Below are 23,353 nucleotides of genomic sequence, written 5' to 3'. Positions count from 1 at the left end.
ATACTGCCAGACCTGCTGAGTTTCTGTGGTAAGTTAGATTTTCAGCATCTGCAATTCTTGAAGCTTATTGGAGAGAATGACTTCCAGAAAAATAATGAGTTTTTTATTTACACTGGGATAATTTTTCCAGCAAATAGAGTGAACAGTTATTCATTCAGCTCCACTTTGTGAGGTCAGGGATTGATTTTTTTTCTTTTCAATAGGGGAAACACCCATTGCTTAGAGAAAAGCCATTTTTAAAAAATCTTTGCTTAGTTATGCAGGGCTCTTAGCTAAGGTTGGATCTATAAAGCAATTGTTCCTGAGGAAGGAGAAGATTGTTTAGAACTGTTAAGAATAGTTAACTTTAGTGTAAGAAGTTTAGTAAAGGTGCCAAACAGGAAACGTTTGGCTAAAACCATGAAGAGTTAATTTGAAGCTGAGAAGATATAAGCTCAGTTGTATAAAAGCTCCAGGAAGACACTATCTGATTCCCAGCACTGGGAGTTGAAGGCCCAGTAAAATTAAGGCCAGAAAGTGTTAGAGAGGAAATTCTTTCTTTTGCAGTTACTGTATATGAATTAATGGGATTATATTTTTATTATATGTTTCAAAATCTTTCAAATTGATGGGCTGAATGGCCATCAATATTTTTAATTATATTTAAATACTTAGTTTATTCTGAATTATCATCATTGCAGAATAAATGCTGTTTTATCATTAAAACTAAATCTGTAACGTTACAATTGTGTTCAGGCATCTTATCTGCCATCTTGAGAACTAGCAAAAGATCCATGGTGCCTCTCCTCAGGAAGCCCTGTTGAACTAAAAGCCAATAGAGCAATGGAGTTATCATCAGTGAATCTCACCTTGGAATCAGGACCTCCGTGGTGAAAGCCTCACCTGAGAGCTGCTGACCAATCAGAGGCTGACACCTCTTGTACTCGATGGCACCACAGGGAGTTAATGGCTGCTGCTGGGATAACACTCAGCTGAGCCCCAGGACAGCAGAGCAACTGAACCCACAAGTAAGAAATGTAATGTAATGTAAGGAGCGTGCATGGTTTTTGCACCCACCTGCTGCTGGGATAGTATCAGCAGTGGCAGGATGAGGTCTTTCCCATCAGGAGTTAATTTAGTTGGGCAGCTAAAAGGTTATGGTACAACACCAGCCTTCCTAATTAGATTCCATTTCTGGCTCCACACTTGCTCCCACTGGGAATAGAAGATCCCATCCACCATGTTGCACTCTTAACAGATCTTTAGAAAATGAAAAACTAAACTAAACTGACCAGAAAAACTAAATAGTATTTAGGTCAAGATATCTAGCAACTCCAATATACTTTGGTATATAACAGGTTCAGATTGATATATTGACTCTCTATGACTGCCTTGTACTTTTCTTCAAGTCAATAACATTCTTGTTCATGTCCTTCTGTATGTTGATAGTGGAAGTTACCAATTGATTAACTGCACATTTACTGCCTTTGCATGTAGCCTTCTATGTTTATTTAAATGGCTGCCCTTATATCCTGAACTGACTAGTTTGCTGAACTTTCAACTCACAACTATTTACAGAGTAGCCTCAATTCACTGGCCTTTTCTTTGGTTTATATTCCCTCTATTTTTGTTCATGACTTTGTTCTACACAGCTGTACCTTTTGTAATAGTCAATGCATTGCAGAGCGACTTTGTTCCATTATCACAGATGTATCCTTGTTTGACCAAATATGACCTAGTATGGTTCAGAATTTATTTTTGTCAGGTTATGCTTTTATGAACAGCCTTGGAACATTTTTATATATTAGAGGCGCTTACAAATTTGCTGTGGCTATTCAGTTGTTAAACAAATATGAATCCTTCCTTTGAAATGTAGATGTTAATGCTTCTGTTAAATTACAGAGAAAGGAATCGGATAAGCTTGATTTCAGGTCCATAGAGAATTGTATATAGTTAGGAATACAGATGAAGGACTAATTAAGGTCATCGATCTGGTCAAATTTCAAAATAATGTCTTAAACAACAAGAGAAATACATATTCTCAACCAAATTAATAACATAGATTTTGAAACTATAATGCTGAAATTCACTCCATTATTTATTTTCGTCATGTATGTTATTAACTTTTCACAAATTCAGAATATGGGGAATAATTTTCAAATTTGCTGGGAGACTATCCATTTCGATACAGAACTGGCTCAAAGGTAGAAGACAGAGGGTGGTGGTGGAGGGTTGTTTTTCAGACTGGAGGCCTGTGACCAGTGGAGTGCCACAAGGATCGGTACTGGGTTCACTACTTTTCATCATTTATACAAATGGTTTGGATGTGAGTATAAAAAGTATAGTTAGTAAGTTTGCAGATGTGGGTGGCACGGTGGCACAGTGGTTAGCACTGCTGCCTCACAGCACCGGAGACACAGGTTCATTTCCCGCTTAAGGCGACTGACTGTGTGGAGTTTGCATGTTCTCCGCCGTGTCAGTGTGGGTTTCCTCTGGGTGCTCCAGTTTCCTTCCACAGTCCAAAAATGTGCAGGTCAGGTGAATTGGGCCATGCTGAATTGGCCGTAGTGTTAGGTAAGGGGTAAATGTAGGGGTATGGGTGGGTTGCGATTCGGTGGGTTGGTGTGGACTTGTTGGGCCGAAGGGCCTGTTTCCACACTGTAATCTAATCTAATCTAATCTATGACACCAAAATTGTAGGTGTAGTGGACAGCGAAGAAGGTAACCTCAGATTACAATAGGATCTTGATCACATGGGCCATTGCATTGAGGAGTGGCAGATGGAGTTTAATTTAGATAAATGCGTGGTGCTGCATTTTGGGAAAGCAAATTTCAGCAGGACTTACACTTAATGGCATGGTCCTAGGGAGTGTTGCTGAACAAAGAGACGTTGGAGAGCAGGTTCATAGCTCCTTGAAAGTGGAGTCGCAGGTAAATAGGATAGTGAAGAAGGAGTTTGATATGCTTTCCTTTATTGGTCAGAGTATTGAGTACAGGAGTTGGCAGGTCATGGAATACAGGGAGAATAGCCATTTGGATACAGAACTGGCTCAAAGGTAGAAGACAGATGGTGGTGGTGGAGGGTTGTTTTTCAGACTCGAGTCCTGTGACCGGTGGAGTCCCACAAGGATCAGTGCTGGGCCCTCTACTTTTTGTCATTTATATAAATGATTTGGATGTGAGCATAAGAGGATAGTTAGTAAGTTTGCAGATGACACCAAAATCGGAGGTGTAATGGAAAGTAAAGAGGGTTACCTCAGATTACAACGGCATCTTGATCAGATGGGCCAATGGGCTGAGAAGTGGCAGATGGAGTTTAATTTAGATAAATGCAAGGTGCTGTATTTTGGAAAAGCAAATTTTAGCAGGCCTTCTACACTTAATGTTAACGTCCTGGGGAGTGTTGCTGAACAAAGAGATCTTGGAGTGCTGGTTCATAGCTCCTTGAAAGTGGAGTCGCAGGTAGATAGGATAGTGACGAAGGCGTTTGGTATGCTTTCCTTTATGGGTCAGAGTATTGAGTACAGGAGTTGGGAGGTCATGTTGCAGCTGTACAGGACATTGGTTAGGCCACTGTTGAAATATTGCGTGCAATTCTGGTCTCCTTCCTATCAGAAGAATGTTGGTGAAACTTGAAAGCTTCAGAAAAGATTTACAAGGATGTTGCCAGGGTTAGAGGATTTGAGCTGAAGGCAGAGGTTGAATAGGCTGTGGCTGTTTTCCCTGGAGCATCGGAGGCTGAGGGGTGACCTTATAGAGGTTTATAAAATAATGATGAGGGGCTTGGATATGATAAATAGACAAGTTCTTTTACCTGGGCTGGGGGAGTCCAGAACTAGAGGGCATAGGTTTAGGGTGAGAGGGGAAAGATATAAAAGACACCTAAGGAACAACTTTTTCGCGCAGAGGGTGGCACGTGTATGGAATGAGTTACCAGAGGAAGTGTTGGATGCTAGTACAATTGCAACCTTTAAAAGGCATCTGGATGGGTATATATGAATAGGAAGGGTTTGGAGGGATATGGGCCAGGTGCAAGCAGGTGGGACTAGATTGGGTTAGGATATCGGATCAGCATGGATGAGTTGGACTGAAGGGTCTGTTTCCATGCTGTACATCTCTATGGCAATTGATGTACAGATGTGTTGTGAATTGAGATTCATAGCATGAGGTCCGTCATGGTTTGCAGTAACTTTCCTCATGAAACTTTCCTCTCTTCACCTCATTACTTATGCAACTGGAGGCTTGGGTACCTTTTACATGGAATCACACGGCAGGAGAAGCAAACAGTGCTTGCTACTGCCTGGACCTTCCAACATTGATGCTGCTGGTGCTTTATTGAAAGCCCAGGTGCATGTAATTTGAGAGTGTGCAACCTAGGATCTGGCCTCATTCTCTGGTGCATAATCAGTGGAAAGGAAAGCTCACACTCTGCTTTGGCGGGCAGGGACCCTTAATATTAGGATAGCATGGTGCAGGGGAGCATTAACTTGTACATTCTAAAGGAAAAATCCATATTTGTTTTACAATTGAGTAGCCAATTGGAACACAATAAATTTGTAGGCACCGCTAATATATAAACATGTTCCAAGGCACTTCATAAAAGCATAACATGACAAAAATAAATACAGAACCATAGTAGGTCACCCTGTTTCCTGCAGAGAGCCACAGGATACCATGCCACCTATAAGTGCCAGCCTGGACCCAGATGGCCATCTGCTTCAGTGTCAGTGCTGTGTCCTATGTCCAAAGGTATGCCATCAGTGCAGGAATAAGCTCAATGATCTTCTCTGCTCTGCAAAGTTAAGAGCCACCATCTTCTCTCTTCAACCTCACAAACTCACAGGGCCACTGCTTGTGCCAGCTTTGTCACTGGATATGCCTCTCACAAAGGCTCATGGACTGTAACTGTCACTACTGCATTCTATTGGTTACTCTCAACAGCTCTCACTCTGCTCATCCTCCCAAACTCCTAACCATTCCTTCCCCTTGCCCTTCCCACTCACCATCTCTCCTGCTTCTGCCTTACTGTTCATTGCTCTTCCAGCCACTTCCATTATAATCAATTCCTCTCATTGTCTCATTGCAGACAAGACTGACCCATAACCAGGCTGACAGGTCCTGAGCCTGTGGGGTAGGTAGGTATGGAAATGGACATTAGACAGAAGTCTCAGTCTGAATGAGAAGAAGATCCTGAATTAGATGGAGAAGAACACAAACACTCATGTGGACATGGGGAAATCTCAATGGCCAATCAGACTGGTAAGTTTCATTACATTGTGCTGAGCTATTCACCCGTTACCACATGTAATAACTCATTCTTAAGCAACACAGGCTTTTATTCCTCTGAGATAACTAAATCTCTCTCTTCTCTTATGCATCACCCAATGAGCCTCTGCCAGGAAGAGGCAAGTTCTGGAGACCCTCAGCTCCATCTCCTCCTCTAAGGAGAAAGTGACTCACCTATCAGAGGATGCCTTGACCCAAGCTTTAGTACATCCCTCAGCACATAGTCCTGGACCTTGGAATGTGCCAGCCTGTAATGTTCAGTCAGGGTTAACTCCTTGTTCTGGAAGACCAACTGGTTTTGGGCAGATCAAAGATTTCAATAGATATTCATAATGAAGAGAGCTATACACAATTCTCCCAGAAGATTCTTCCCACGATACTACAAATGTGCTTGGCCCCCCCACCTTCATTTTGCCTGTGATTGCAAAGCGTGCTGAAGTTCTAGGTGAGAAGGGTCATCCTGCATTTGGACCAGGAGGAAATGAATGTGTGTATTGTGATGTTTCTGCTTGATTGAAGCCAAAATTTGGAAATTCCCATGGCCTTGATGGCCTTATAATGGCGGAATGACCATGGTCTGTGAGAATCATCCCTTTTGGAACTCTAAGTCCATATTGCCTATAGGGTCTCAACCTTCTATCTACATTTGTCCTTATCATAATGACTATTTCTTGAGTGACCCAATGCAATGAAATGCATCCACGTTGCCCTCACTTACCATGATTGCATTGACAGTCTACTGAGAGGCCTCCTGACCATTACTAACTAAACTCCCAGGACTGACCATGGCATACTCCTCAGACTGGCCTGGCAGGAGCACCATCATAGACATACTATATTGTATTGTAATGGCTTCCAGGAATGACAGTGGCCCAATACCCGATTACATGGACCTGGATCTCTGGACTCTGAGAGCAACAAGTGCCTGACTGACCACACCAAACAACTAGACTGCAATAGCACAAATCGCTTGTAGTTGTATCTCCATTGGACTGTAATCCCCCTTCATCCCACTAAGAACTGCTGCCTTTTGACTTTCCCATGTTGCTATTTGCATACAGTGAGTTTGCCATGCTAATTACTGGCACATGTTGCATGCATGACATTGATATGGGATGGTGCTGAACAGTGACATGCCTACCCATCCTTTGACTGTTCACTGTCTGTCTGGCCCTCTGTGCTAAAAAGCAATACAAGCCGTAGAGGCTGACAGCCTGTAACTGCACATTGTAGTTTAAAGACTCGATCCATTAAAAACATCAATCTGATGCAAACAGAGGCTGGTAGCTCATGTACCCAAGATTGTATCTGAGATTGTACCCTAAGCAAGCAAAAGAAAACCAAGGCTAGCAGCATCCAAGTGAATGCAAATTGAGTGAGCCCTAAGACAGCAAGCAACCATAGAATACATCCTGTGGAGAGATATGACTGCATGATTGTCCCTGCATGTTAACTGACCTGGAAGAAGTGTTCAAATCCTAGGTGCCAATTCCAAAGTAAAGTTTTGAATGGATGGAGTAATGAGAGAGACAGTCCAAGAGCAGGTATGATGTGACGGTTCACTGCAGGTTTGTCGCTGCCAACAGGTATAAATGAAGGCTCACGGAAGTCTTGAAGTGGACAACAGGGCATTGTGTTTAAAACATTTTTTGTATGATGAAGTGATAAGCAACTGGCAAGCTGCAGCCACCAGGCACCTGCCCTGACTCATATATTGGGAATTTGTGCTGAGGACTCTCTCGCGCAAGGAGAGGAGAATTGCAAGTGGCATATCACAAGGCAAGTTGGATTATCAAAGAGATGCAAATACATAGAATCAGGGTAGTTGCTGCTCGATAGCAAGATTCTCACGTTGCCATTTAGGCCTCAAGGGGAAAATGACAGAAGGTCTTCTCAAAACCAGATTAGATTCCCTACAATGTAGAAACAGACCCTTTGGCCCAACAAGTCCACACCGACCCTCCGAAGAGTAACCCACCCAGATCCATTTCTCTCTGACTAATGTACCTAACACTATGGGCAATTTAACATGGCCAATTCACCTGACCTGCACATCTTTGCACTGTGGGAGGAAACCCATGCAGACAGTCGCCCGAGGCCAGAATCAAACCTCAGCCCCTGGTGCTGTGAGGCAGCAGTGCTAAGCTAAAGTTTCTCATTCTGTCTGGATTTTCCCACTTTCTCACCATTACTTATGCCATACCAGGAAGAGGAAATGTCTGCTCTTGTAGTAACATCTAATGTTGGACACGGCAAATAACAAGCAATTACTGAACAATCCAGTGTGCATCAAGAATCATATTAACAACCAATTTAAGATTATCAGTTGTGTAAGTAATGTGGCTTAGCTGTGCTTGCTAGAAGCTACCTACAATTATATGCAGGGCCTACTCCTCTGCAGGAAAGATGAATTTGTCCAGGATATGTACCTTTTCAATTTGACAAAGCCGTTGTTCCCTCATTAATTCCCCATGCCACACCTTGTCTAATTTGTTCATGCAAAGACTGCTTGGCCTGTGGAAATCAATGCAGAATACAGTTGTTCTGCATTGAATATTTTCAAGAATGGTTTAGATACAGTTCGTAAATGTCATTGGATCAAAGGGTATGGGGAGAAAGCAGGAGCAGGATAAAAAGCCATGATCATAGTCAGTGGCATAGCAGACTGGAATGGCTGAATGCCCTACATTTCCTCCTATTTTCTATGCTTCAATGTTTCTAAACAGAGTTGACGTGTCTTTTAGAATTTAAACAAAATTTTTGGGGTAACTGTTCCCCATGCATTCTACATGGCAATACCTTGTCCAATTTGACTTTTGTTTTACCAAACAGCCAGCACCATGAATAAGTTGCTGTTTGCTTTGAAAGCTGGTATTTTTTGCATCTGCTTGGAGGAAAGCAAAATGATTCTTTACTCAGCAGGGCCCATTTTGCCACTTTTACATTAATTTAAAAGTGGTATATTAACTTAATTGTTTATTATTAGTGGCTCAAATAAAACCATGGTTAACAAAATTATCAGTCTCTTCTGTAATTTTGCATTATTACCAGTGAAGAACAGTACTGGATATTACTTCAACATGCTGACTATTGTAGCTTGAGGGACTGGTTAGCTCAGTTGGCTGGACAGCTGCTTTATGATTATAGGTGATGCCACACAGCATAGGTTCAATGCCTGCACCAGCTGAGGCTATCATGAAAGTATCTCATTCTCAATCTCTCATTGCTGGTAACCCTTAGGTTAAACCACCACTAGTCATCTGTCTGTAATGAGAGAGCAACTCTATAGTCTGGTAGGATTATGACAACTTAATATTTGATGTGGAGATGTTGGACTGGGGTGGACAAAGTTAAAAATCACACAAGACCTAACAACAATCTAGGTTTGTTTAATACATCACATCAGTTGTATGATACTTTGATCTTTTACTATAAATTCTGTGTCCTATGATCCTGCCCAACTAGCTACCTGACAAAAGAGCAGCACTCTGAAAGCTTGTACTTTCAAATAAACCCTGTTAGATATAACCTGGTGTGTGATTTTTAACTTTATCTTCACCTTGTTGTATTTGATGTTTGGATACTTACTTGGATCTGTTGTTGTTGTAATTAAAGATCATTAGCCTGAAACCTTAACACTCTCTCTCCACAAATGCTGACTGTCTGCCTGACTATTTTGCAACATTTTCTGTTTTTATTTCTGTATAGTACAAGCTGACTCTTCAGAGTTACGACTATTCAGAGATCCCATTTGTCTAAAATTTAACTGCACTTGAGATATACGTTTTGCTAAGAAACATTCCATCCCATCTATTCCCATCCTTCCCTGGAAATATGTGATGTTTCTAATTAGGAATTAATAGCATTGAACTCAATCCCTTCAATATCCCTTGTCAGGAAGGAAATCCTGTTAGAGGAGGATTGTTTATTTGCCAAAAAAGAACATTTAATAACAAAGAAAGCAAAACTAAAATTGAAAAGGGTGTAGATTTACACCTGGTACTTGTTGGTTATGAGGAAGTCATCAGGCTTTACATTGACAGAAAAGATCCATTGGATATGATAGCAGACCTTGTCACATATTGTCTGGATCTTGAGAATTGTAGAACCAGTTACTTATTCATTGCTATTTATTGTTTTCTAATATAAAAACATGAATGCTGCCACCATTCTTGTAATGCTGACAGTGAATTGTGCATCAATTTGAAGGGTCTGACTCTTGTCTGCTGAGATCTGGTCATAAAATTGCTGACAGGCTTTTTCATAGGGATATGCATCAACATGGATTGTGCAGTAAAATTAGTTGGATTATTGCTTAATGTAGTGATTTATAAAATTGCTATTTTATAGGTGTGATCCACTAATCTCATCCCAGTTGAGATAAGCATTAGAGATCAGCAATGTTCTCATACCTGTCCAAGACATGGTGAGCTAGTTGCCTGAATTTTTCCACAAAAGCACACTTGTGGAATTGCGCAGCTGAGAAAATTGAAGTATCTTCAACTGCCCTCAGCTGGCATGGATACTGGTATTGTTTATTGCCCTGCACTGTCCCAAAGATACTTTACTCTAGACAAAGTTCAATTATACTGTGTAACCAATGTATTCATCTATTCAGTTTCATGTGGGAATGATTGCTTTGCTGTGTTGGTGCTTTGTGTGAGGTCTTACTCTCAATCTCCTAGGTTGAGTCTCCTGTGGAAACTGCAACTCTGATGTCTAGCTGTAAAGTTTCAGTAAATGTTAGTGGGGGGGGTGGGGGGGGTTGCTGGCCCTTTCAATCCTTTTGTGTGGAGTGTCTGTGCTCCATGCTAGAGATCACTTCATTAAAATATTTAAATCCAGCTCTCATGGTGTAGATTGAAGTTTGATTTAAAAGTTGCCAACAGGGTTTCCAAGGGCTCCAAAAAATCTAAATAGGGATTTGAGCAACTAATTTCAGCTTGTAACTATGTACTAGTCAGCAGGAACAAGAGTGTTTCCCTCAACCAGCCCTTCAAGGAAACCTTCTACCTGTTTTGGTCTCCTCGCCGCCTTATATGCCCATCACTCCCAGACTCCTAGCTGTCATACAACTTGGTTTGACTATTAACAAGCCACAGTTTCTAACTTCCTTCAGGCCTGATCTTGCCATTGCTCCCTGAGCTCTTATTCCTTCTGGGCTCTAATCCCTTCTTGTCTCAAACTTTCTCTGCTTTTCTCCTTCTCTTTCTCCCTCCTCTGACTCATTCACCCTCGCACTTCTGTTTTCATCCCTCTTGATTGTCAGGCTTCAATATCTTCCATATTCCTCTGGTGAATGGATGAATAAGGAACAAGAGTAGGCCACTTCATCTTCTGAATCTGCTCCACCATTTGATAAGATAATCTCTGATCTCAACTCTACATTCCTGCATTTCCTCTATAATCTTTCATCACACTTGGTTGTCAAAACTCTACCTCTGCTTTAAAAAATTTAAAAGTTCTGCATCCACTGCATTTTGAGAAAGAGAATTTCAAAGACTCTCAATTCTCTGAGAGAAACAAAAAGTCCTTATCTCTGTTTGAAATGGATGATATCTTACTATTAACCTATGACCCAATATGGAAATTTTAAGGAAATCAGGATCCTGCAATATATATCAAGGTTACAATTTGAGAGATATTTTCAGAAAACAGCTCCAAATAATATTGTGATTTAATTTTTGTTGGTCAAATTTAGCCAGGATTGCTCCTCTAGGTGGACATAAAGAATTGATCTATTTGAACAAGAGTAGGGAATTCACCTGGCGTCCTAGCAAGTGAAATTGGACTGAAGCTGTTTACTTTGAAATTTATATTCCAAAGAAAATGGAATCATATTTCATTGATTCTCTATGTTTTTCATTGATTTAAAAACCTCAAAATTGTTTGTTTAGAATAAAACAAATCAAATTAATATGTTTTAAGACATTTCAAAAGTAAAGAAAATATTACATGATTATAGATCAGAGAGATTCTTGATTTCCATTTTCGATTTGACTCCAACTGGTGCCTATTTATGCATTCTTTTCTGTGTACTTCTGTGCTACTGACCTAACTGGAGTTTTCAGACTTAGTGCAGCTAGTCAGATATGTTATACACAGAGATACAAAACAGGAAAACATTTCACCCAATGAAGGTTATGGCATGAGAACAAGCAGTAACAGATCCAAATTTGGAAAACTCACTAGTTCCCAAGTAACGACAAGGTGACAATCTTTCAAATTAGTCTGAAGCGGTTCAGTTCACAAGGCCAATAAACATCAACATTTTGTTTTCAATTCAGAACCAGCAATTACAAGCATCAACGTTTGGGTAGCCATTACAAAATAACTTTGCATTATAACTTCTGCGTAATCTCTGGTGAGTCAAAAAGCTTCAACCGTGGTATTGTGGCCACAGTATTTATGTGGCTTGGCCAGTTTAGTTTCTGGTCAATGGTGATTCTGAGGATGTTGGTGGTGGGGGATGTGGTGAGTTTTGGAAGTGGCCCAGCAAGCCACTCAGCTCAGTAGCAATTTGGGATGGGCAACAAATGCTAATCTTGTCAATAGTGCCCACACCCTAAGAAATAATTGAATCCTGTTGGAAAGTACATCATTTCAGTATTGAATATGAATAGCTTTGATGAGATGATAAGTTAGGGCTCCCTCTGCTAGCAAGAAATAGTTGAGATGATGTTAAAGCAACATGGCTCGACTAATAGAGGGGCATTTTTCCCTCAAGTGTCAACAAACAGATTTCCTAGTTAGGTAGAAGAAAAAAACTTACAATTATTTAGTTTAGAACATCGAACATAGAACATAGAACATTACAGCGCAGTATAGACCCTTTGGCCCTCGATGTTGTGCCGATCTGTCATACCAATCTGAAGCCCATCTAACCTACGCTATTCCATATACACCCATATGCTTGTCCAATGACGACTTACATGTACTTAAAGTTGGCGAATCTACTACCATTGCAGGCAAAGCATTCCATACCCTTACTACCAAAAAATTATTATTTTTCAGAAATGCGTTAGGCTTTCACACTGCCACTGCACGGAAATATCTTATATTGAAATCACAAATATGACTGCAATAAAATGAAACTAGCACTTCTCATTTTTCATGCACTGTCTGCAGCTTTTTCCTTCTCCACTACCTCTCCACCTTCTATGTGGACGGGCACGGTGGCTCAGTGGTTAGCACTGCTGCCTCACAGCGCCAGAGACCCGGGTTCAATTCCCACCTCGGGCAACTGTCTGTGTGGAGTTTGCACATTCTCCCCGTGTCTGCGTGGGTTTCCTCCGGGTGCCCTGGTTTCCTCCCACAGTCCATGCTAAATTGCCCGTAGTGTTGGGTAAATGTAGGGGAATGGGTCTGGGTGGGTTGCTCTTCAGAGGGTCGGTGTGAACTTGTTGGGCCGAAGGGCCTGTTTCCACACTGTAAGTAATCTAATCTAATTTCCATGCCCATCTCCCCAGTCATACATAGAGAATTTCCTGTAATGGCCTCTCTTGCTGCTTCCACACTGTTATCTGAAGGCATATCTTCAGAATCCATCCTTGGACTCTGCTTGTTTTTTAGCTGGATGTTGCACTTTTGTGACCTGATCTGAAAGATTCAGTTTCCCCATATACACTGAAGACACCCAACTCTACCATATCACCAAAGCTTTTGACTGCTCTGTTATTGCTAAATGATCAGGTTCCTCAACCAACCTTCAGGAATGGATGAGCAGAGGTTTCCTCAAGTGAATTAATGAGAAGACTGAAGCTATTGAATTGCAAAGAAGTGCAGGTTAGGTGGGTTGGCTATGCTAAGTTGCCCACAGTGTCCTGGGATGTGCAGGATAGGTGGATTAGCCCTGGGAAATGCAGGGTTATAGAGATAGGCTAATGGGATGGGAATGGCGGGATGCTATTCAGAGGGTTGGTGTGGATTCGGTGGGCTGAATGGCCTGTTTCCATGCTGTAGGGATTCTTTGATTCTCAAGCTGGTGGATCCATCTTTCTCCATGGCAACTGCTAGAGTCTGACCCAGACAGTTCACAAACTGGTAGTATCTTTGAGCCCAAGACAGCTTATTTTCACCCCAATTGTATCACCCAGTTCCATGTCTGCTTCAACTCATCTGAGGCTGAAATCCTCCTCTGTTTTTGTTAGTTCTAGATTTGATGATTCCAATAACCTCTTGATCAGTTTTCCTCATTCTATTCATTCATTGGAAGTATGAGGGTGTCCAAAGCTCTGTTGCCCAAGTCTTAACTCACATCAACTCCTGTTTATCCATCACCCCTTTGATTGCTAGTCTATATTGACTTCCCATTACTGAATGCCTCAATTTTAAAATTCTTATCCTTGTTCTCAAAACATTCCATGGCCTATTTCAGTAATCTCCTGCAACTCTACACCCAACATTCCCTAAGATTTAGTTTCCTCTTTGAGGTTGATTCTTTGAAGTATATAGGTCCTTTGAATTTTTTGCATGACCACTCATGCTCAGAGATTGAAAGTCACTGACTTGGCTCATATAATGTGTGAATCTTTTGGTTGCCATTGTGCAGCTTAGAGGGAACATTGCCTACAACGTACTGAGATATCTGTATCCTCTTTGAAAGTTATGGGCAGTCATTGATCTCGGGAACTAGGAGAGTCATAAAGATGTTCAGCAAGAAAACAAACCTTACTATCCAACTCGCCTATGCTGACCAGATACCCTAACCTAATCGAGTCCCATTTGCCAACACTTGGCCCATAGCTCTCTAGAATTTTCCTATTAATATACCCATCCAGATGCCTTTTAAGTGTTGTAATTATACCAGCCTCCACCACTTCCTCTGGCAACCTCCTCCATACATGCACCATCCTTTGTGTGAAAAAGTTGCCCCTCATGTCCCTTTTATATTTTTCTCCTCTCACCCAAAACTTATTCCCTCTAGTTCTGAACTCCCCCAACTCTTGGAAACGACCTTGTCTATTTATCCTATCCATGCCCCTCATGATTTTCTAAACCTCGAGAAGGTCACCCTTCAACTTCTAACGCTCCAGGGAAAACAGCCCCAGCCTATTCAGCCTCTCTTTATAGATCAAAATCTTCAACCTTGGCAACATCCTTATAAATCTTTTCTGAACCATTTCAAGTTTCATAACATCCATCTGATAGGAGGGAGACCAGATTTGCACACAGTATATTCCAAAAGTGGCCTAATCACTGTCGCAACATGACCTCCCAATTCTTATATTCGATGCTCTGACCAATAAAGGAAAGCATAGCAAACGCCTTCTTCACTAACCTATCCACCTGCGACTTCAACTTCAAGGAGCTACGAACCTGCATTCCAAGGTTTTTTTGTTCAGTGACACTCCCCAGGACATTACTATTAAGTGTATAAGTCCTGCCCTAATTTGCCTTTCCAAAATGCAGCACCTCACATTTATCTAAATTAAACTTCATCTGCCACTCCTTGGCCTATTGGCCAATCCAAACCTCCAGGCTAATATTCTGGTAACATAAGTTTGAATCACACCATCTGTGAAGGTGGACTTTGAGTTCAATAGTGAAACGTTTGATTTGTTGGCAGACATGTAACCATTGTCCCTTGTTGTAAAAACCACTGTATTCAGGGAAGGAAAGCAGTTATCCTTACCAGGTTTGACCTCCATATGTCTAAACAGCAATGTAGTTGACTCTTAACTATCCTCTGGGCAATTAGGGATGGGCAACAAATGCTGACCCTAGCCAGTGCCACATGAATGAATAGAAAAACCTTCCTAATTATAATCAATTCTCCTTTGGTGGCCAACTTTTCAGGTGCTGGGACCCATTGCAGTAGAAATTCTTCCCAAAAGCTTTCCACTTCTCTCTCCTTCTTTCCTGCTTTACATTGCTTCTTTCTTAAAATCTTTTTTTTGACCAACCTTTTAGTTATCATCCTCAATGTCCTCCTATGTGGTTTGGTGTAAAATTTTGTTTAATGTTTACCATTGAAGTGCTTTCAGATAGTTTTCTTTATTGAAGGCACTCAATACGTTTCAGTTATTTTTGTCACTGTAATGTCTATTATTCCAATTTCTCACAAGTCACTTCTCTAGCTACCTTGAGTGAGGTTGTGAAGTTATTCCGATTTGTGGGAAATGTAATGGGATGACCACACTGGGTTAATATTGACCAATAACTTCATCACAGAGCTTTGTAGTAAGAAAATGGAGGAGACAGTTATCTGATTGAATTCACACCTAATTGAAAAGTTTAAAATAACAGCCCTTCCAGTTGTCACTCAACACTACAGGAATTAGGTGAGAAACTCTGTCATGGTTGATCGTAAAAGAATTTTGAAAATGGTCAATAACTTGCAATAAACTGGAGACCATAGACTTAAATACCCTGATTAACTTCAATTCTATTTCTTAATATTGCATTTCTTAACAATTAGATTACTAATCAAGGAAAGTCAGCATGGTTTTAGATTAGATTACTTACTGTGTGGAAGCAGGCCCTTCGGCCCAACAAGTCCACACTGACCCGCCAAAGCGTAACCCACCCAGACCCATTCCCCTACATTTACCCCTTCACCTAATGCTACGGGCAATTTAGCATGGCCAATTCACCTAGCCTGCACATTTTTGAATTGTGGGAGGAAACTGGAGCACCCGGAGGAAATCCATGCAGACACGGGGAGAATGTGCAAACTCCACACAGAGAGTCACCGGAGGTGGGAATTGAACCCGGGTCTCTGGCGCTGTGAGGCAGCAGTGCTAACCACTATTATTTAATTTAATTAATTATTGAAAGAAAATGTGATACTGTTAGTGAGCACAACAACTGCACTGATAACCACTATAACTGGATGAATTTTCATAATGCAAGATTGATTACAGAGGGTTTTCATAGTTCAGTTCTGGAGACAAAGCAATTTGCTGAAAGTATGTGTTGGTTATACCATCCCCATTTCTTATCTGTCCACAGTGGTTACTTAGATAGTGATGTTTTTTTCCAGATAATTTGCCACTGACAAAAAAAGGTTGAATTAGTAATATGATCCATATATTTTCAAAATGATGCTAGGAGGTTGGTTGGAGGAGGTTGGTTAGCTCAGTTTGCTGGACAGCTAGTTTGCCACATAGAGGAGTACCAATAGCATGGGTTCAATTTCCACACCAGTGGAGGTTACTATTAAAAACATCGTTTCTCGATCTCTCCCTTTGCCTGAGACATGGTGACCCTTAGGTTAAACCACTACTAGTCATCTCTGACTCTGATGAGAGAGCAGGACTATGATGACTTTACCTTTATCTATTTTCTGATGCCATGTCGTGTACTTTTTTCTCTTGTGTCATGAAAATTCTACAGTGCTTAGCATGCTAAAAAGTGATATTAAAAATAAAATAACCATAGACCTCCTATATAAAAAAATCATGAGTGCATGAAGTGAAATTAACATGGTAATTCATTTTCACAAATCTGCTGACATGCATAAAAGGTTGCTCCCCACTCTTACTGTTGGCCAGCTAGAACCAACCGATTGAATTATTGCTTTGTAACTGACTGCCAGACATCTATTCGCTTTCATCCTATATGTTCTCTGCGACTCCTTTCCTTTACTATGTTAAAATCAAGAAGGCAATTTGTCTCAAAGCGTCAAATATTAGAGCAAAAACTCTGACTTTCCTCTGTCTGTAACTACTGTGCCTGACAGTTATCAGTTCACATTGTCATATGCACTACGTTAAATGGTAATTTTACAATGCAATGGAATCTGGGTAAACCTTTACCTTAACTCATAATATTATTCAACATGGAAAATTTCTGGACCAAATTTGTTAGGATTTTATTAGGATTAAGTTCTATGCTCTAAACAAATTAACTATTAACATAAGGAAAAATAGGAAGTTAAAAAGGCCATTGGCCTAACTTGCAATGCATTACTTCCATGTGTTTAAGCTGAAAGTGTGTTGCTGGAAAAGCGCAGCAGGTCAGGCAGCATCCAAGGAGCAGGAGAATCGACGTTTCGGGCATGAGCCCTTCTTCAGGAATGAGGAGAGTGTGCCAAGCAGGCTAAGATAAAAGGTAGGGCGACTGAATCCACACGGACATTTACTATAAACCGACCGACTCCCACAGCTATCTAGACTACACCTCCCACCCTGCCCCCTGTAAAAACGCCATCCCATATTCCCAATTCCTTCATCTGCTCCCAGGAGGACCAGTTCCAATACCGAACAACCCAGATGGCCTCCTTCTTCAAAGACCACAATTTCCCCCCAGACGTGATCGACGATGCTCTCCACCGCATCTCCTCCACTTCCCGCTCCTCCGCCCTTGAGCCCCGCCCCTCCAATTGCCACCAGGACAGAATCCCACTGGTCCTCACCTACCACCCCACCAACCTCCATATACATCATATCATCCATCGTCATTTCCGCCACCTCCAAACGGACCCCACCACCATGGATATATTTTCCTCCCCTCCCCTCCCCTATCAGCATTCTGAAAAGACCACTCCCTCCGTGACTCCCTCGTCAGGTTCACACCCCCCACCAACCCAACCTCCACTCCCGGCACCTTCCCCTGCAACCGCAAGAAATGCAAAACTTGCGCTCACACCTCCCCCCTTACTTCCCTCCAAGGCCCCAAGGGATCCTTCCATATCCACCACAAATTCACCTGCACCTCCACACACATCATTTCCTGCATGCGCTGCACCCGATGTGGCCTCCTCCCTATTGGGGAGACAGGCCGCCTACTTGCGGAACGTTTCAGAGAACACCTCTGGGACACCCAGACCAACCAACCCAACCACCCCGTGGCTCAACACTTCAACTCCCCCTCCCAATCCACCAAGGACATGCAGGTCCTTGGACACCTCCATCGCCAGACCATAGCAACATGATGCCTGGAGGAAGAGTGCCTCATCTTCCGCTTCAGAACCCTCCAACCACAAGGGACGAACTCAGATTTCTCCAGTTTCCTCATTTCCCCTCCTCAGTCCCAACCCTCGAACTCAGCACCACCTTCCTAACCTGCAATCTTCTTCCTGACTTCTCTGCCCAGCCCCACTCCGGCCTATCACCTTCACCTTGACCTCCTTCCACCTATCACATTTCCAACACCCCTCCCCCAAGCCCCTCCTCCCTATCTTTTATCTTAGCCTGATTGGCACACTCTCCTCATTCCTGAAGAAGGGCTCATGCCCGAAACATCGATTCTCCTGCTCCTTGGATGCTGCCTGGCCTGCTGCACTTTTCCAGCAACACATTTTCAGCTCTGATCTCCAGCATCTGCAGTCCTCACTTTTTCCATGTGCTTAAGGCAGGGTAGGAACACAAGGACATGTGAACTGTTACAGACCATTTCTCTCACACTAGACCTATCGCCTCGGATGTTATGACACATCGAGTGCTTATTGAAGTCCTTTTAAAAGGTTGTGATATCTGAAGCTATCCCGATTGTGGTGCTAACAGCCTCGTTTCAGTGAGTGGGAGAGTAGAATTAAACAGGCACTTAGGAGGCCGGGTGCATGGCTAATGAGGTGGGTTTGGGATGGGATCATGAGAAAACTAGGCTTCATAAAGACAAGTCTAAAACTTAGCCAATCAGTCAGCAGTGGGAGTGGTGGTTTCATTTTTCTTTATTTCCTCATAGAATCCCTACTGTGTGAAAGCAAGCCATTCCGCCCATCGAGTCCATACTGACCCTCCAAAGGGCATTCCATCCAGACACATTCCATCCCTGTATTTCCCACAGCTATTCACCTCGTGTGCACATCCCTGGACATTATAGGCAATTTAATATGGCCAATCCAGCCAACCCAGGCAGAATCCAGAGAACCCGGAGGAAACCCACGCATTCACAGGGAGAATGTGCAAACTCCACATAAACAGTTGCCCAAAGGTGGAGTTGAGCCTAGGTCCCTGGTGCTGTGAATCAGCTAAGTTAACCGCCATCGCACCACCTTTAAATTGTTGTTTGAATCTTATACTTGTCTGGTGAAAGGTTATCAGTTTGGAATGTTAACATTGTTTCTCTTCACAGCTGCTGCCTGGACTTGCTGAGATTTTCCACCATTTTTGCTCTTATTCCATGGAACATTGTTGATTGCAGGGTTTGGCTGTTGGCAGTTACATTCCAAAGAACTATTTCCAGTCAGTAATCAGGAGGCTGGCCATGTTATTTTCAGGGTCAACATCACAATTTCAGGGGTATATATAACATCTGGGAGTGTTTTTGGGAAGGATTTGAAAGAAAACGTTTGTAGAAAGCTTCTGCTCATGTATTGACTTTTGTAAAGACTGCACCAAACATTGCAGGCCGACGTTACATGTTAGCACCAAGAATCACAAATGCAGCTTTAAACTCCATCTTTAGAATAGCACAGCACAATTTTCCACTGTGGATTATGTATGTGTTAGCCTACATTAGATTTGTGTGGAGACAGAGCATGGATGGTTGAGGGATAACAGTGGGTGTATTGAAATCTTTTTGCAGGAGGGAAAAGAGAAACCAAATATCTTTGGCACTAGAATTAGTCAGCAACTTTGGCTAAATTAAAATAGTACTGAGTTGAATCAAATTGAGAATAATGAGAAAAGATGGATGCGCTTGAAGTTCCTTCTGCAGTATTGAGGGACTAAATACCATGGAATGATAATTAAATAACAAGTGGGAAAGGTAGACAATGATTTGTATTAATAGCTTGCATGTGTGTACATGTAATATGTATTCATATATAGTTGCATTTCAATTTGAGATAGATAGGTTTTGATGCAGAAACAAGTCAATTTATAAAATTATCCAGCAATACTGATTCTATTAGTTTTAAAATAGTGATGGAAGAGGATAGACCAGATCTAAAAGTTGAAGTTCTAAATTGGAGAAAGGCCAATTTTGACAGTATTAGGCAATAACTTTCAAAAGCTGATTGGTGGCAGATGTTTGCAGGTAAAAGGGTGGCTGGAAAATGGGAAGCCTTCAGAAATGAGATAACGAGAATCCAGAGCAAATATATTCCTGTTAAGGTGAAAGGAAAGGCTGGTAGGTATAGGGAATGCTGGATGACTAAAGAAATTGAGGGTTTGGTTAAGAAGAAGAAGGAAGCATCTGTCAGGTATAGATCAGAAAGATCGAGAGAATCATTCAGAGTGTATACAGGCAGTAGGAGTATACTTAAGAGGGAAATTTGGAGGGTAAAAAGGGGACATTAGATAGCTTTGGGAAATAGAGTTAAGGAGAATCCAAAGGGGTTTTACAAATACATTAAGGACAAAAGGGTAACTAGGGAGAGAATTGGGCCCCTCAAAGATCAGCAAGGCGGCTTTTGTGGAGCTTCAGGTGATGGGGGAGATATTAAATGAGTAGTTTGCCGTGATAAAGATCATGGAAGATATAGAATGTAGGGAAATAGATGGGGACATCTTGAAAAGTGTCCTTATTACAGAGGAGGAAGTGCTGGATGTCTTGAAACAGTTAAATGTGGATAAATCCCCAGGACCTGATCAGGTGTACCCGAGAACTCTGTGGGAAGCTAGGGAAGCGATTGCTGGGCTTCTTGCTGAGATGTTTGTATTATCGATAGTCACAAGTGAGGTGCCGGAAGACTGGAGGTTGGCCAACGTGGTGCCACTGTTTAAGAAAGGTGGTAAGGACAACCCAGGGAACTATAGACCAGTGAGCCTGATGTCGGTGGTGGGCAGGTTGTTGGAGGGAATCCTGAGGGACAGGATGTATATGTATTTGGAAAGGCAAGGATTGATTAGGAACAGTCAATATGACTTTTTGGATGAGAAATCATGTCTCACAAACTTGATTGAGTTTTTTTGAAGAAGTAACAAAGAGGATTATGCCCTCATCAGAGTGGTAGATGTGATCTATATGGACTTCAGTAAGGCATTCAACAAGGTTCTCCATGGGAGACTGATTAGCAAGGTTAGATCTCACGGAATACAGGGAGAACTAGCCATTTGGATACAGAACTAGCTCAAAGGTAGAAGACAGAGGGGGGGTGGTGGTTTTTTTTCAGGCTGGAGGCCTGTGACCAGTGGAGTGCCACAAGGATCAGTGCTCGATCTACTACTTTTCATCATTTATATAAATGATTTGGATGCGAGCATAAGAGGAATAGTTAGTAAGTTTGCTGATGATACCAAAATTGGAGGTGTAGTGGACAGCAAAGAAGGTTACCTCAGATTACAATGGGATCTTGACCAGATGGGCCAATGGGCTGAGAAGTGGCAGATGGAGTTTAATTTAGATAAATCTGAGGTCGTAAAGTCATAGAGATGTACAGCATGGAAACAGATCCTTCGGTCCAACCTGTCCATGCTAACCAGATATCCCAACCCAACCTGCCAATACCCGGCCCATATGCCTCCAAACCCTTCCTATTCATATACCCATCTAAATGCCTCTTAAATGTTGCAATTGTACCAGCCTCTCACCCTGAACCTATGCCCTCCAGTTCTGGACTCCCCAGCCCCAGAGAAAATACTTTGTCTATTTATCCTATCCATGCCCCTCATAATTTTGTAAATCTTTATAAGGTCACCCCTCAGCCTCCGACGTTCCAGGGAAAATAGCCCCAGTCTGTTCAGCCTCTCCCTGTAGCTCAGATCCTCCAACCATGGAAACATCCTTGTAAATCTTTTCTGAACCCTTTCAAGTTTCACAACATCTTTCCAATAGGAAGGAGACCAGAATTGCACGCAATATTCCAACAGTAGCCTAACCAATCTTAGCAGGACTTCTACATTTAATGGTTAGGTCCTAGGGAGTGTTGCTGAACAAAGAGACCTTGGAGTGTAGGTTCATAGCTCCTTGAAAGTGGAGTTGGAGGTAGATAGGATAGTGAAGAAGGCGTTTGGTATGCTTTCCTTTACCAGTCAGGGTACTGAGTAAAGGAGTTGGGAGGTCATGTTGTGGCTGTACAGGACCTTGGTGAGGTCACGTTTGGAAAATTGTGTGAAAGTCTGGTCTCCTTCTTTGCAGAAGGATGTTGTGAAACTTGAGACGGTTCAGAAAAGATTTACAAGGATGTTGCCAGATTTGGAGGGTTTGAGCTCTAGGGAGAGGTTGAATAGGGTAGAAGGTGGTTTTCCCTGGAGCGTTGGAGGCTGAGCGGTGACCTGATAGAGGTTTATAAAATCATGAGGGGCATGGATAGGGTAAATAGACAAAGTCTTTTCCCTGAGGCAGGGGAATCCATAACTAGAGGGCATAGGTTTAGGGCGAAAGGGGAACGATATAAAGGAGACCTAAGGGGCAACTTTTTCATGCAGAGGGTGGTATACGTATTGGATGAGCTTCCAGAGGAAGGGGTGGAGGCTAGTGCAATTGCAACATTTAAAAGGAATCTAGATGGATACATGAATAGGAAGGGTTTGGAGGGATATGGGCCTGGTGCTGGCAGGTGGGACTGGATTGAGTTGGGATATCTGGTTGGCAAGGACAAGTTGGACCGAAGGGTCTGTTTCCATGCTGTACATCTCTATGACTCTATGACTCTAATACTGTCAAATATGGAATTGATTGGGGAATGGTAGTGGGGATTTATCATATTCCTTGTTCCTTTCCTTTACGTTTTTGTTTGTGTGTTATGCTTATCAAATGAGGGAAGTAAGTTGTCTGATAATTTTGCTATATTCCATGTCAGCAGGTGGGACCATGAGTCGGAAACAAGGCGTCACACAGAAGTAGAGTTCTGTTATGCCTCTGATGTCAGTGCTGCAGAAATGCTGAAAATGATGTCAGCTGGACTGCCAACCACTTCAACTGCCTCCTGTCTGGTGCTTCATGCTGGGCATTTGGATAGAATGGGAGCGCTCTGCATCTGATTGTAGTGGGAGAGGTGCCTGATTCAGCCATTCAGACAGTTTTGGTAAATAGCTTTTGGACTTGTACTACACGGGTCCACTGAATGCCTATGCTCATCCCTTTCAGCCGAATATGTTCCACTGCTAAGAAATCTCTTTTTTGTGTAATTTGATATCCAACTTGCACGTGAGGCACTTTTCATTTAATTCTGCTGTGAAGAAGTTTGCATAAGTACTGTGGCTCGTTTTTGAAGGTCTATTAGTGAGCTTGAGGATTCAACTGTGAGTGCAGAAGA

General features: G+C 42.1%; 1 long non-coding RNA gene across 1 annotated transcript; it reads left to right on the top strand.

The window, feature by feature from the left end:
• LOC140479951 (uncharacterized) lies at window positions 1-23,353 on the top strand. The gene is made up of 3 exons (XR_011961163.1): window positions 1-28; window positions 5,066-5,238; window positions 22,898-23,353. It is a non-coding gene; the product is annotated as an uncharacterized lncRNA (long non-coding RNA).

This window comes from Chiloscyllium punctatum, chromosome 7 (assembly GCF_047496795.1).
Source record: "Chiloscyllium punctatum isolate Juve2018m chromosome 7, sChiPun1.3, whole genome shotgun sequence".
Lineage (NCBI taxonomy): Eukaryota > Metazoa > Chordata > Chondrichthyes > Orectolobiformes > Hemiscylliidae > Chiloscyllium > Chiloscyllium punctatum.
This window is presented reverse-complemented; position numbering and strand designations above follow the sequence as displayed.